The 13,190-nt window shown below is 44.8% G+C and overlaps 1 protein-coding gene and 1 long non-coding RNA gene across 2 annotated transcripts in view; one reads left to right on the forward strand and one right to left on the reverse strand.

Annotated features, from left to right (window-relative positions):
* The window catches only part of LOC138642474 (protein transport protein Sec23A), a 354,941-nt gene that overhangs the window by 155,251 nt on the left and 186,500 nt on the right, over window positions 1-13,190 (reverse strand). The window lies entirely within an intron of this gene.
* LOC138658040 (uncharacterized) overlaps window positions 1-13,190 on the forward strand; it is a 41,462-nt gene that overhangs the window by 24,403 nt on the left and 3,869 nt on the right. The window contains exon 3 of the long non-coding RNA XR_011317309.1: window positions 4,013-4,219. This is a non-coding gene — a long non-coding RNA (uncharacterized lncRNA). The remainder of the gene's footprint in view (window positions 1-4,012; window positions 4,220-13,190) is intronic.

Below are 13,190 nucleotides of genomic sequence, written 5' to 3' on the forward strand. Positions count from 1 at the left end.
CGGCTCACCCACCCCCTCAAATAAAATCCAGTGAAATCTGTGCTCATAAATCTAATTCCGCCCTCCTTCTGAGCCCCACTGTGCCTAAACTGCAGTAAGTGGCCCCATGTTTGGCATTACTGTAGCAGGGAGAGCCCAATTAACAATTTACAGAGTGTGTGTTGCTGGATGAACAAGCTGGGCACAATGTATGGAGGTTCTACAATATATGTGGACTCTACACTGTATGGGGCACAATGTATGGGCATTAAACTGACATATTTGCAATTCTCCAGAATGAACCCTAGAGGGGATGTTACAAAATAGTCACTGCACCTCTAGATTAATTTATTGAGAGATGTAGTTTCTACAATGGAGTCACTTTTGGGGTTTGTCTGTTGTTCTGCCACACTAGGGGCTCAGCAAATGTTGCCAGCAAACTATCCTAGCAAAATCTGTGGTTCAAAAGCCAAATAGCACTCACACTTTCTCAGCCAAACAACAGTTTCTGGTGACATATGGGGTATCACCGCATTCAGGAGAAATTGTGGGGTCCAGTTTCACATATTAACTGCTGTTTAACTGACAAATTTGCAGAAGATGCAAAAATTATATTTTTACCACTAAAATGTTATATTTCCACTGTTATAAAATAGCTCCCTAATAAAGTTTCCAATATGGGTTACCTAGGTGGGCTTCTACTGATCTGGCACCTCAGGGGCTTGGCTAATGTGTGTGCGTGTGTGTGTGGGGGGGGGGGTATCTGCTGTTTTAACAACTCAGGAGCTTAGCTAATGTGGGAGAGGGAATTTCTGTTTTTTTTTACACCTCAGAGGCTTGCCTAATGACACCCACAATCTGTTCAAATGGAATCTACTTTCTAAAAGCCAAGTAGCGCTCCTTCCTATCCGATCCTTGCCGTGTGCTCAAACAGGAGTGTACAACGACATATGGGTTTCTGCCACGTTCAGTAAAAATTGCATAACAAATTATGGGATCCATTTCCTCCTATTACCCCTTGTGGAAATTATAAATTGGTGCTAAAACAGAATTTGAATTTAGAATAAATTTTTGCTAAAAATCGAATCCAATAGTGTATGCTTAACTTCTGGATTACAGCTGGTTTCAGACAGGCATATTTCACAGTTCAAATATGAACTGACTCCGAGTACTCTGACCCCGACATGTAGTTTCACTTGTGTACAAGAAACTGTAAGTTCGGTTTTGCAGACCAGTGGTCAGTCCAGGCATTCCGATTCGTATATGCCCGTCTGAACCAGGCGTACATCTGATGATGTTAAATAGACTTTAGCAACACTCCTTATTTTGAGAAAGATACTGAATGTGCTGATAAATAAATAAAGTGAATCACAATAATCACTCTACAGAAATATAGACACTGCTCAAAAAAATGAAGGGAACACTTAAATCCCACATCCTAGAAATCACTGAATGAAATATTCCAGTTGTAAATCTTTATTTATTACATAGTGGAATGTGTTGAGAACAATAAAACCTAAAAATTATCAACGTAAATCACAACTAATATCCCACGGAGGTCTGGAGTTGGAATGATGCTCAAAATCAAAGTGGAAAATGAAGTTACAAGCTGATCCAACTTCAGTGGAAATGCTTCAAGACAAGGAAATGATGCTCAGTAGTGTGTGTGGCCTCCATGTGCCTGTATGACCTCCCTACAACACCTGGGCATGCTTCTGATGAGGCGGTGGATGGTCTCCTGAGGGATCTCCTCCCAGACCTGGACTAAAGCATCCGCCAACTCCTGGACAGTCTGTGGTGCAATGTGACGCTGGTGGATGGTGCAAAACATGATATTCCAGATGTGTTCAATCATATTCAGGTCTGGAGATTGGGCGGGCCAGCACAGGGCGCTAGTGGAGCCAATCCTGGTGTTCTGTGGCAAATGCCAAGCGTCCTGCACTGTGTTGGGCTGTGAACACAACCCCCATCTGTGGACGTTCGGCACTCAGACCATCCTCATGGAGTCGGTTTCTAACCGTTTGTGCAGAAACATGCACATTTGTGGCCTGCTGGAGGTCATTTCGCAGGGCTCTGGTAGTGCTCCTCCTGTTCCTCCTTGCACAAAGGCTGAGGTGGTGGTCCTGCTGCTGGGTTGTTGCCCTCCTGTGGCCCCTCCACATCTCCTGGTGTACTGGCCTGTCTTCTGGTAGCGCCTCCAGCCTCTGGACACTACGCTGACACAGCAAACCTTCTTGCCACAGCTCGCATTGATGTGCCATCCTGGATGAGCTGCACTACCTCAGCCACTTGTGTGGGTTGTAGAGTCCATCTCATGATACCATAAGTGTGAAAGCACAACCAATATTCAAAAGTGACCAAATCATCAGCCAGAAAGCATTGGTACTGAGATGTGGTCTGTGGTCCCCACCTGCAGAACCGCTCCTTTATTGAGTAGGTCTTGATAATTGCCAATAATTTCCATCTGTTGTCTATTCCATTTGCACAACAGCATGTGAAATTGATTGTCAAACAGTGTTGCTTCCTAAGTGGACAGTTTGATTTCACAGAAGTTTGATTTACTTGGAGTTATAATCTGTTGTTTGTGTTCCCTTTATTTTTTTGAGCAGTGTATATTTTATATTCTGTTCATACTATATTTGAATATGGCAAAGACATGGAAATTTGTGGCCTATAGGCTCCCAAATTTTCAAGGGATCCAATTTCCAGTTGATAGCAATCTATTCCACCTGAACTGATACTAAGAATGCTTCTTTCAGCATACATTTGTCATACTATAGCATAGCCCTAAAGGGATGTTTGCTGCTCTCTGCTGGCCCCACCTGATCTCTGCTGCTACCGCCTGCTCCCTTGCCCCCGTCTGGTCTCTGCATGAGTTGTTTTTTTCTAAACTAAAACCTCAGTATTCAGTATTTAAGATAAATAAGTGGGTTTTGGGTTGCAGTTTGGGCACTCGGTCTCTAAAAGGTTTGCCAACACTGCTCTAGACAAATAAGTTGCCCCCTCATCATCATTGCAGGCCTAGGTATAAAAAATCACTATACAGATCTCTGTACTGTCCGATCATATATATTTGTAGATTGTAATAACGTCACCTCTAAGTCTTCATTTTTTTCAAACTGAATAACCCCAAATGTAATAACCTGTCTTGGTATTGCCGACCACCCATTCCCAAACCTTAGTCAAGGGTCACAAAACTTAGGCTTGCTGTCCACCATACCACCTTAAATAGTTTTCAGTGGCAGTTTTACTCAGCGCCATGATTTCCCCCCCCCCAAAAAAAAAACTACAAATGGAATGAAATTGTGAAAAAAAAGTAACATTGTTTTTTGGGTTTTGTTTTCACAGTGTTCAATGTACAGTAAAAATGAGCTAGAAACATGATACTTTATGTCAGAATTAGTGATGAGTGAATGTGCTAGGATAAGGTGTTATCCGAGCATGCTCAAATACTATGTTCGAGTCACAGGGGCTGCATGTCTCGCGGCTGAAAACACATCTGTTCAGAGTGGCCTATCACGTTCCCTAATGGAAGTGTGTGTGTATGTGTACCATTCACTATCTATCTGACAATAACTGATGACTGATAAATGACGAAAAGCTGACTGGCACATCCAAACTAGTCTGAATAGGTGAAAATCAGGAGGAGTGACCTCCATATACAATATACAAAAAAAGGTTGCACTCTATCATGCTAAAGCATGTCAATGTGAAATATATGAAAAATGAATAGCAATACGGCTTTTAAATATTAAGAGAAAAAAAAATGAGATGCGTTGAATAAAATTTGGCCAAATTATATTATTATTATTTGGCCAAAGTCACTCTACTAGCACCCGAGCATGCTCTGATAACACCTCATCACATAACACCGAACATGTTTGCTCATCACTATCTGACCCCTTGTGGTTCCCCACTAAAACCTAAAGTGTGTTCTATTGCTTTACCAATTTCATACTCCTCAATATTTAAATTATTCATGGTGTTAAGTGTTATCTCATGATAAAACAGCTTTTTTTATGTATAACTAAAGAAAATATAGAAAAGCCCTCCGGGAGAGCTGGCAGAAGATTAAAAGAATCTTTCAAAACATGGGCTCCAGTGTAGACTCGCCAAGTGAAAATGAAAGACATCCAAGTATCCAAACTCATCACTGCCTTCCCGGACATAACACGACAAGGACGATTCAAACAGGAACAGAAAAAAATACCGAATCCTAACATCTTCAAGATTAGAAGAGGTATGTTCCTTATCATATTATCAATATTTCCCATTTGTTTGAGTGATAAACTCAACATCATTTATATCTAGTTTACTGCCACTTAAATTCTTCCAGGTCCATGAAGTACTACTATGTCATGGCTGGCTCAGCTATCATACAGCATGCTGTAATAGTACATCACGGAAATTTTGAGGGCTCAACACGCACCATCCTCAGCAGGTGTCAGCTGCAACATACAGCCGACACCCTGCTGCCATGGTCATTATCGATGCTAGGACTGATCAAGGCCATTTGATCCTCTCGATTATACATTATAAATACAGTGGTGTGTAAACGGTTTAGGTAGGCTTGGGAAATTGTGGCAAAGTAATACACACTGTCACAAATAGAAGTGTTTAATAATTTTTTTTTATCAATTAACAAAAAGCAAAGTAAATGAACAAAGTCAGGGATTTTACAGAATTTTAGTCCAGTGCATGACTAACCAATTATACTAAGCAGGTGATAATGATCATAATCTTCAACAGCTGTATAAGAAGCTTATAACTAGGTGAGAAACAGCCAAAATCTACTACAAAGTGAGGTTGTTGAGGACAGTTTCATGTCACAGGTCAAAAACCATGCAAGATTAAGCACAGCAACAACTCACAAGGTAGTTATACTGCATCAACAAGGTCTTTCCCAGGCAAATTCATAGAATTGGGCAACATTAAGGATTATTAATGCAGTGGTCAGCCAAGAAAACCTAGAGCAGCCAGTAAGAGACACATCATGCTTAATTCCTTTTGAAATTGGAAGATATCCACAAGTGACATAAGCTCAGAACTGGCAGCAACTAGCCGGACCCAGATACATATCTAGCTACTATTCTGAGAAGTCTGTCGAGAAGTGGACTTCCATCTCCAGCAAAAAAGCAATATCTTCAACATGAACACAAAGCCAAGAGACTCAACTACACAGGAAAACATGAAAAATGGGATGCAGAAAACATGGCAGCGGGTGCTTTGAAGTGATCAGTTAAAACGCGAAATATTTGGCTGTAACAATAGTCAGTTTATTCACAAAAGGGCTGGAGAGAGGCACAATAATGAGTGTCTGCAGGCACCATGCATTCAACTTTGGGTCTGAATTTAAGCAAATCCAGTTGGGGTTTTGGTCAGGATTAATGGTGACTCAGTGCTGAGAAATATAGGGAGATACTTATCCATAACATAAGATCAGGTAGGCATGTGACTGGCTCCAAATCCCAAACATACAGCAAATGTTATTAAAAGTTATCTTAAGTGAAAAGAAGAACAAGAAGTCTTGGAAGTGATGATATGGCCCCCAGAGAACCCTAATTTATATCAAGTTTATCTGCGATTACATGAAGAGACAAAAGGATTTGTACATGGGACAGCGGCAGAAAATCTGTGGTTAGCTTTCCAAAATGTGTGGTACCACCTCCCTGTCGAACCCCATCAAAAACTGTGCAAGTGTACCTAGAAGAATTAAAGGGGTTGTCCCCTACTAGGATAACCCCTTCTCAATCTGAATGCTTGGTGCTGATAAAAAAAACCCACATAGACTCATCTCCTGTTCCGTTGCCGTTCCAGCGATGTTGGCAGTCATGTTCCCGGGACTCCCGTACAGTTGTTATGAGTAGCGAGCCTTGCGCCCAAGCAGCACTGGCGTCATTGTTCCCAACATTGGACAATTTTAATTAATATGGCTGCATTTGCCTTTGTCAAATTGAAAAAAATGCTTGTTGCAAAACTCTCAGAAAGGAAATGCAAGATCATTATGAAACATTGCCTATCTAATTTTTGAGTTTTGTCTTTTCTTACAGTTTTTTAATTCATCTAGAAGCAATATGACTTGGTGGCTGGGGCACTCAATGAGCAAATGTAATCTGAGGAAGGCTTAATTTCTCAATTATCTAATTCTGAGTCAAATATGATAATACTTTCAAGATGGAACAGCAAAGTTCATCATTAAAGAAGATAGAGATGAATTTTCATGTACTGACTGTGGAACAACGAAACTTTTTCTTGTAACACAAAGGAGAATAGAAGAATGTGCTGCATTTTTCTTTCTATCTACTGTACATATAAACTAGTAATACATTGTGCAAAACAGACTTTATATTTTAAACATATTGTGACAAAGTCACAGGTAAAGTGCTGGAGTGGAAATATGTTTCACTATGCCTAATGGCGTCAGTGATATAAAAACCCAGAGTTTTTCCTCCAGCACACTAAGTGTTGTGAAGGGTTAAGTTATTTGCATAATGGATTGGCTTTTATGTGGACATCCATAGAGTGGGTGGGAGGATGTCCACCTTATGTCCACCCCAGGACGTGGTCTAGGGCTTAGGCTACTTTCACACATCAGGTTTTTTCGTTTCAGGCACAATCCGGCAAGTTTTGAAAAAAACGGATGCATATTTTTTACGCTGGATCCATTTTTTGTCATAGAGTTGTATTAATGCCAGATTGCGCCTGATGGCCAGACGTTTCATCCGTTTTTTTCCGGATCCATCCAAATAGTCGTTTCCGGCAGACGGAGAAAACGTCCAGAGGAACGTTTTTTTATCCGGCGAACAAAGCGCACAGTGACGGAGCCAGCCAAAAACGTGTGAAACGTAGATGGGAAATGATGAATCGAGGCCTGCGAATCCGCTTTTCCAACCATTTTCCGTTCTGTGATCTCTCTCTCTCCTCCATGTTAAACATAAAAAAAACGGAAAAACGGATCTGTTGCATCAGTTTTTCCACTATTTGCAATGGATCCGTCTTTTGGAACATTAGCCGGATTCTGCCTGAAACAAAAAACCTGATGTGTGAAAGCAGCCCTAAGTAGTTGACCTCCAAAGGCAGCAGTGTTCAGTGTCAGGGGAGGAAGCACTCCAGAGAAGTTTTTGCTAAAACCTGAACCGTGTGTGTTCTGCTAGCAGTGAGCGGGAGGTGCTTTCAGCTACCGTTTTCTTTTGTTTTTCTTTCTTGCACATAGGGCTGTATTTGTTTTATTACACCTACGATGTGAGTTTCCCTGTATTTGATAACCAGCCCTACAAAACTGACAGCTGCAGGCTGCAACCCTCATCTGCAAGTTTAAATAAATAATTTTAAAAAACGGCATTTTGTCCCCCCAATTTTTGACAACCAGCCTTGCTAAAGCAGACAGATGGGGGCAGGTATTCTCAGGCTGGTAAGGGGCCATGGATATTTGCCCCCCAGCCAAAAAATAGTAGCCTGCAACTGCCCCAGAAAAGGCAAATCTATTAAATGTGCCAATTCTGACGCTTTGTTCAGCTCTTCCCACTTATCCTGTGGTGGTGGCAATCGACTGCTTATGTTCATGGCAGCTGTACTAATTTCCCAGTACAGGTTTTGTCAGTGAAACAAGGTGTTAGGGCTATCGGAATGCACCGAGTATGGATAGGTAGCTACAAGGTTCGTTTGCAGCCTGGGGTCCACCGTGCAGAGATATCTGCTGTAAAGTAACAGTGGATAAACTCTGAGCTCACACGTGGGTTAAGTTTCACCCCATGTGAACAGGAAGCGATCTCTGTTGCCTCACAGAGTCGCGCTGTACACAAAACTATCACCTTAACTAGGGTCGTGCTTGCTCTGGAACTCTTCTGTGCTAACCGCACACATGAAGGAACCAGATGCTAAGCCAAGGCTAATTGCCCCCACTGACGCTAGCTGCCTGTCTGAGTGTACTGTCCCAAAGCTACTGCCTCACACCACATATGTTTAGAGTGGTATAGTATCCACTGGCATAAGCCAAACACATTTGATACTAACGCATGGCCGTGCGGCCATGCAAACCTTTTATAGTTGCAGCTCTTCAGGACCTTCCTGGTGGACCAATAGGAGCTGCTACAGGGCCTGAGCGTGTGACCCCCAACCTCCAATGAGAGGTCCTCACGTGGCCAAGCTCAGTGCGTGAAAAGCAGGACTTAGTCCCAGAAAAGTATCAGGCTGAGCCAGAAGCTGGGACCGACGTCTCCGCTGAGCAGGTTCCACTGTGGCTGGAGGAGAATGGGAGACCGCAGCAGACATGGTTCGAGATTCCCCCTGTGCAGCGGCGGGAACTCGACACCTAACATTACCCCCCCCCTCCTAGGGCCCCCTCCTCCTTGAGCCTCTCTACGCTCAAAGGCTGCAATGAGAAGCGGAGCCCGAATGTGCTCCACAGGTTCCCAGGTTCTGTCCTCTGGGCCGTGACCCTTCCAGTCCACCAGATAGTATTTCCTCCCACGTACCACCTTGCACCTCAAAATAGAGTTCACCTCGCACTCATCCGTGGATGAACCCGATGTCCCGGCAGATGACTCGGAAAACCGGGACATATAGACGGGCTTTAAGAGGGAAACATGAAAGGTGTCGGTGATACCAAGGGGCGGAGGTATAGCCAAATGGTAGACCACAGGGTTAACCTGTTCCAGAACCTTGAAAGGACCAATGTAACGAGGCGCAAACTTAGTGGACTCAACTTGCAGCCTGATGTTACGGGTGGAGAGACACACTAAGTCACCAGGAGCGAAGGTCGGAGCGGGGCGCCAGTGTGCATCGGCAGAAACCCTCATTCTCTCCTTGAAGGCCCGAATGGCATCCTGTGTGCGGGCCCAAATGTCACGTGCCTTCACTGCCCAGTCTGCCACCCTGGAATCAGTGGATGACACGGGCATGGGCACAGGGTCATGCGGATGCTGGCCATAATTAAGGAGAAATGGAGTCTGCCCAGTGGAGTCGGCTACGGCGTTGTTCAAAGCAAATTCCGCCCAAGGTAGCAAAGATGCCCAGTCATCCTGCCTAGCAGAGACAAAATGTGGTGGTGCACTTGTGCTTGTTTTTAATTGTGTTTTTAACATTTTAGATACGTATAATCTTTGGATATGTCAGATGACATTTGAACTGGATCCAAGTTCTTTTTCGTTTACCTTAAGAAGATCCATGGAAGACGGCATCTGGAAAATATTCATTGAATCTTATTGTGTTGTTTTGTACATAGTCAGTGTTCACATTTCTCTACAATGTATAAGAATATGTAATGTCACAAGTGTGTGTGATACTATTCTATTCTCTATGCTTTTTTTGTGTTTCATTTTATGGTTACCATTATGTTTTTGGTATTCACTGCTTAGTGGGTTGTCTATTTCATTGTCATTGCAGGTGGTTAGGGGGTTAATTGGTATATAGTGCTCTTTTGTATGCCATGTTACTCTGCACATTAAGTACATAGTACGGTTTGTGATATCGCATCATGGTACACGGCGTTTTACCACTCCTCTTTCTTTTCTTCCCTTTTACTTTCCCTCTTTTTTATACACCGCGGCTACAATGCCTTATGCTATAGTCTTATACCTACGGTGGTGCCGCCTGCACGCATGCGCACTTGGCTCCGCTGCTCCTGGCGGCTTGTGGCGTCTCTATGCTTGGGCGGTTGCCATGGTTTTGGCGGCGCTCCTGCATGACGTCGCCGCCGCTGTGAGTCACATGTTGCCATAGTAGCGCCTGCGTCACTTCCGGTGAGCGCCACCGCTGGTATTGATGGTACTGTATTTAAACCCCGGGAATTTGGGTTATCTGACACTCCCCCTGATGAAGGAGTTTCTCCCCGAAACGCGCGTCGGGCAGACGTGCAGACTGTGGATCTGGACACATCCGAGTGCCGCCCTAACAAGGTAATATATACTGAGGCAGCCTTGTTTGCCTAGAATCAATGTTGGTGGTTTTACCACCGCTGTTCTGCCTTGTTGTTGGGGTAGTGCCCCCAGGGATGGCCAGTACTATATATGAGCACTGCCATCGTGTTTTTTTCATAGACGTTACCCTTGATATTTAGAACTTTTTGCCTCTATATATGTATTAGTTTAGCACTCCAACCCAGTGTGGCATTATTATGGTCTGATTGCGGACTGCATTTTATTATTTAATTCGATCCTGGGTACAGCAGCAAGCTTTAAAGGTATAGTCTACATATGTAGTAATTACTCTCGCTCGTTTGTTATGTCCCCCATAGTAAACATCTTAGATTTATATCAGGGAGCCAGTTCCCGGTCTGTATGTCTTGTTTTTGCACGGTAGCACTTTATTGTGACCTGCACCATTTTCCCATCTTTGTCCGGTCATTTTTACCATTTTAATGTGTTTTGCATTTGAATAAAGATTTTTTTGCTTATCATAGTTATTCTCTTTTGGTCGTGCTTTTTTGTGGCTTCCACATCCCCGTTGCATTATGTACTAACGACTGGTTTTTAGTAGTCCGGCACGTGCGCAACATTTAGATTATACATCTGTTTAATTCACGTTATGTTGCTATATAATACTGCTACTGTTCTAAGAGACAAAATGTCGCAGGTATGTCACCAGAGTCTGGTTGGCCCTCTCTACCAACCCATTCGTCTCGGGATGGTATGCAGAAGAGAGATTCAGCTCAATGCAGAGTAAAGGACAGCGCTCTCGAGAAAAACGAGACGCAAACTGGGGACCACGGTCACTGACAATTTTGTCAGGCATGCCATGTAGACGGAAAATATGTTTTATGAACAACGCCGCCAAGGCCTGTGCAGAAGGTAACCGTGGAAGCGGCACCATGTGCACCATTTTAGAAAAATGATTGATGACTACCCAGATAACGGTGCAGCTACGATACTTAGGTAAGCCCCCAACGAAGTCCATCCCGGCCATCTCCCAGGGCCTGTCTGCCACTGGCAGGGGGTAAATTAGTCCAGCAGGCCGCTGCCAAGGAGACCGAATCTTGGCGCAGGAGACACACGCGCGAATAAAATACCCGACGTCACGAGCCATATGCGGCCACCAGTATGTCCTCGCCAGAAACTCAAATGCCCTCCGGGTCCCAAAATGTCCAACCACCCTGGACGAATGAGCCCAAGAGGTCGCAAATTTGATGGTACAAAAGTCTTGCACGGGGCACAGACTCTAGTAGCGAAATCGGAGCCACGGTTCTCAAGCTCTCAGAAGGGACAAAAAGACGAGGCTCCTCCTCCTCTGATGACACTACGGAGCGGGAGTGAGCGTCGGCACCAATGTTCCTCTCCCCAGAGAGAAAATGGAGGGTGAAATGGAACCGGGAGAAGAACAGGGACCATCTGGCTGGGCTGTCTGTAAGTACACCAAATTTTTGTGGTCTGTAAAAACTTGAAAGGGGAAGCAAGCCCCCTCCAGGAGGTGTCTCCACTCTGAGAAAGCCAACTTCATGGCTAGCAACTCCCTGTCCCCAATGGAATAATTCCTCTCCGCTGGTGAGAAGGTCTTGGAAAAGAAGAAGCAAGGATGCTTCCGACCTTGAGCATCCTTTTGAAAGAGGACTGCTCCAGCACCAATGGATGAGGCATCCACCTCCATTATAAACGGCTTATCTACATCGGGGCGATGTAGGATGGGAGCGATAGCGAACTGTGACTTAATAGCGAGAAAGGCCTTGGAGACCTTCTCCCACCACAATTTTGGATTTGCTCCCTTCTTGGTGAGGGCAACCAAGGGAGCTACCAAAGTTGAGAAGTGGGGAATGAACTGGCGATAGTAATTAATGAACCCCATAAAGCGCTGCACCGCTTTAAGAGAATGGGGTTCCTGCCAGTCCATCACAGCCTGTAGCTTGGCAGGATCCATAGCCAATCCCTGGGCAGAGATGATATAGCCTAGGAAAGGCAAGGACTCCTGCTCAAACACACACTTCTCCAACTTGGCGTAGAGGGAGTTTGCCCGTAAGAGGTCGAAGACTTTGCAAACATCTCTCCGGTGGGAGTCAATATCTGGAGAGTACATGAGAATATAATCCAGATAGGCTACGACCGAGGTGGTGAGCATATCCCAGAAGATGTCGTTCACAAAGTTTTGGAAAACGGCTGGGACATTACAGAGCCTGAAGGGCATCACCAGATATTCATAGTGCCCATCCCTGGTGTTAAAAGCAGTCTTCGATTTGTCCCCCTCACGGATGCGAATCAGGTTGTAAGCACCCCGCAGATCTAATTTAGTAAATACCCTTGCTCCCCGTAGCCTATCAAAGAGCTCAGATATCAGGGGTAGTCGGTATTTATTCTTAACGGTGATGGCGTTAAGACCCCTGTGGTCTATGCATGGACATAGTTCTCCACTCTTCTTCTGCACGAAGAAGAACCCAGCCCCTGCAGGTGACACTGGCTTCCTAATGAATCCTCTTGCCAGATTCTCTCGGATGTACTGGGACATTGCCTCCGTCTCCGGAAGAGATAACGTATAGACTCGACCCCGGGGAGGCTCTGCACCAGGCAAGAGGTCAATAGGACAGTCATAGGGGCGGTGAGGCGGAAGGGTCTCCGCAGCCCTTTTGGAGAACACGTCCGCATAGGGCCAATAGTGCTTGGGGAGAGAGGAAAGATCTGCGGGTACCTCAGTTGTAGCAACCAGAACGCACTCCCTCTGACTTCTACTCTCACAGGATTTACTCCATCCCAATATTCTCCCTGAGGACCACTCTATATGAGGAGAGTGGTAGGGTAGCCATGGTATCCCCAACAGGACCTCATCAATTCCCTTGGGAATGACTAGCAGGGACATAATCTCCTGATAAGATGGAGACATGGAAAGAGTGAATGGAATGGTTTGGTGTGTAATCTTGAGGGTAGTGTCGACCCATTTACCACTCGAACGGTCACAGGTTTGGCGAGCATCACCAGGGGTATTGCGTGTCGCTGGGTGAAAGCAGATGACATAAATTTGCCCTCCGCCCCGGAGTCCACGCAAAGCTCTACCATAAGAGTGGATGGGCCTATGGTAATTGTCCCCTAGAAGGACAATTTGGAGGAAAACATCGCCATGTCTAGTGTACCTCCTCTGACTACCACTAGACCCTGACATTTTCCTGACCGCTGAGAACACCTGCAGGCAAGGTGTCCTGACTGCCGGCAAACATGACAGACCTTAAGTGCATGAGCGGTCCGGGACTTAGATCCCGCTCGTGACACCTCCATGGCCTCATGTGACTCGGACGC

Source organism: Ranitomeya imitator, chromosome 1 (assembly GCF_032444005.1).
Source record: "Ranitomeya imitator isolate aRanImi1 chromosome 1, aRanImi1.pri, whole genome shotgun sequence".
In the NCBI taxonomy this organism is placed as follows: Eukaryota; Metazoa; Chordata; class Amphibia; order Anura; family Dendrobatidae; genus Ranitomeya; species Ranitomeya imitator.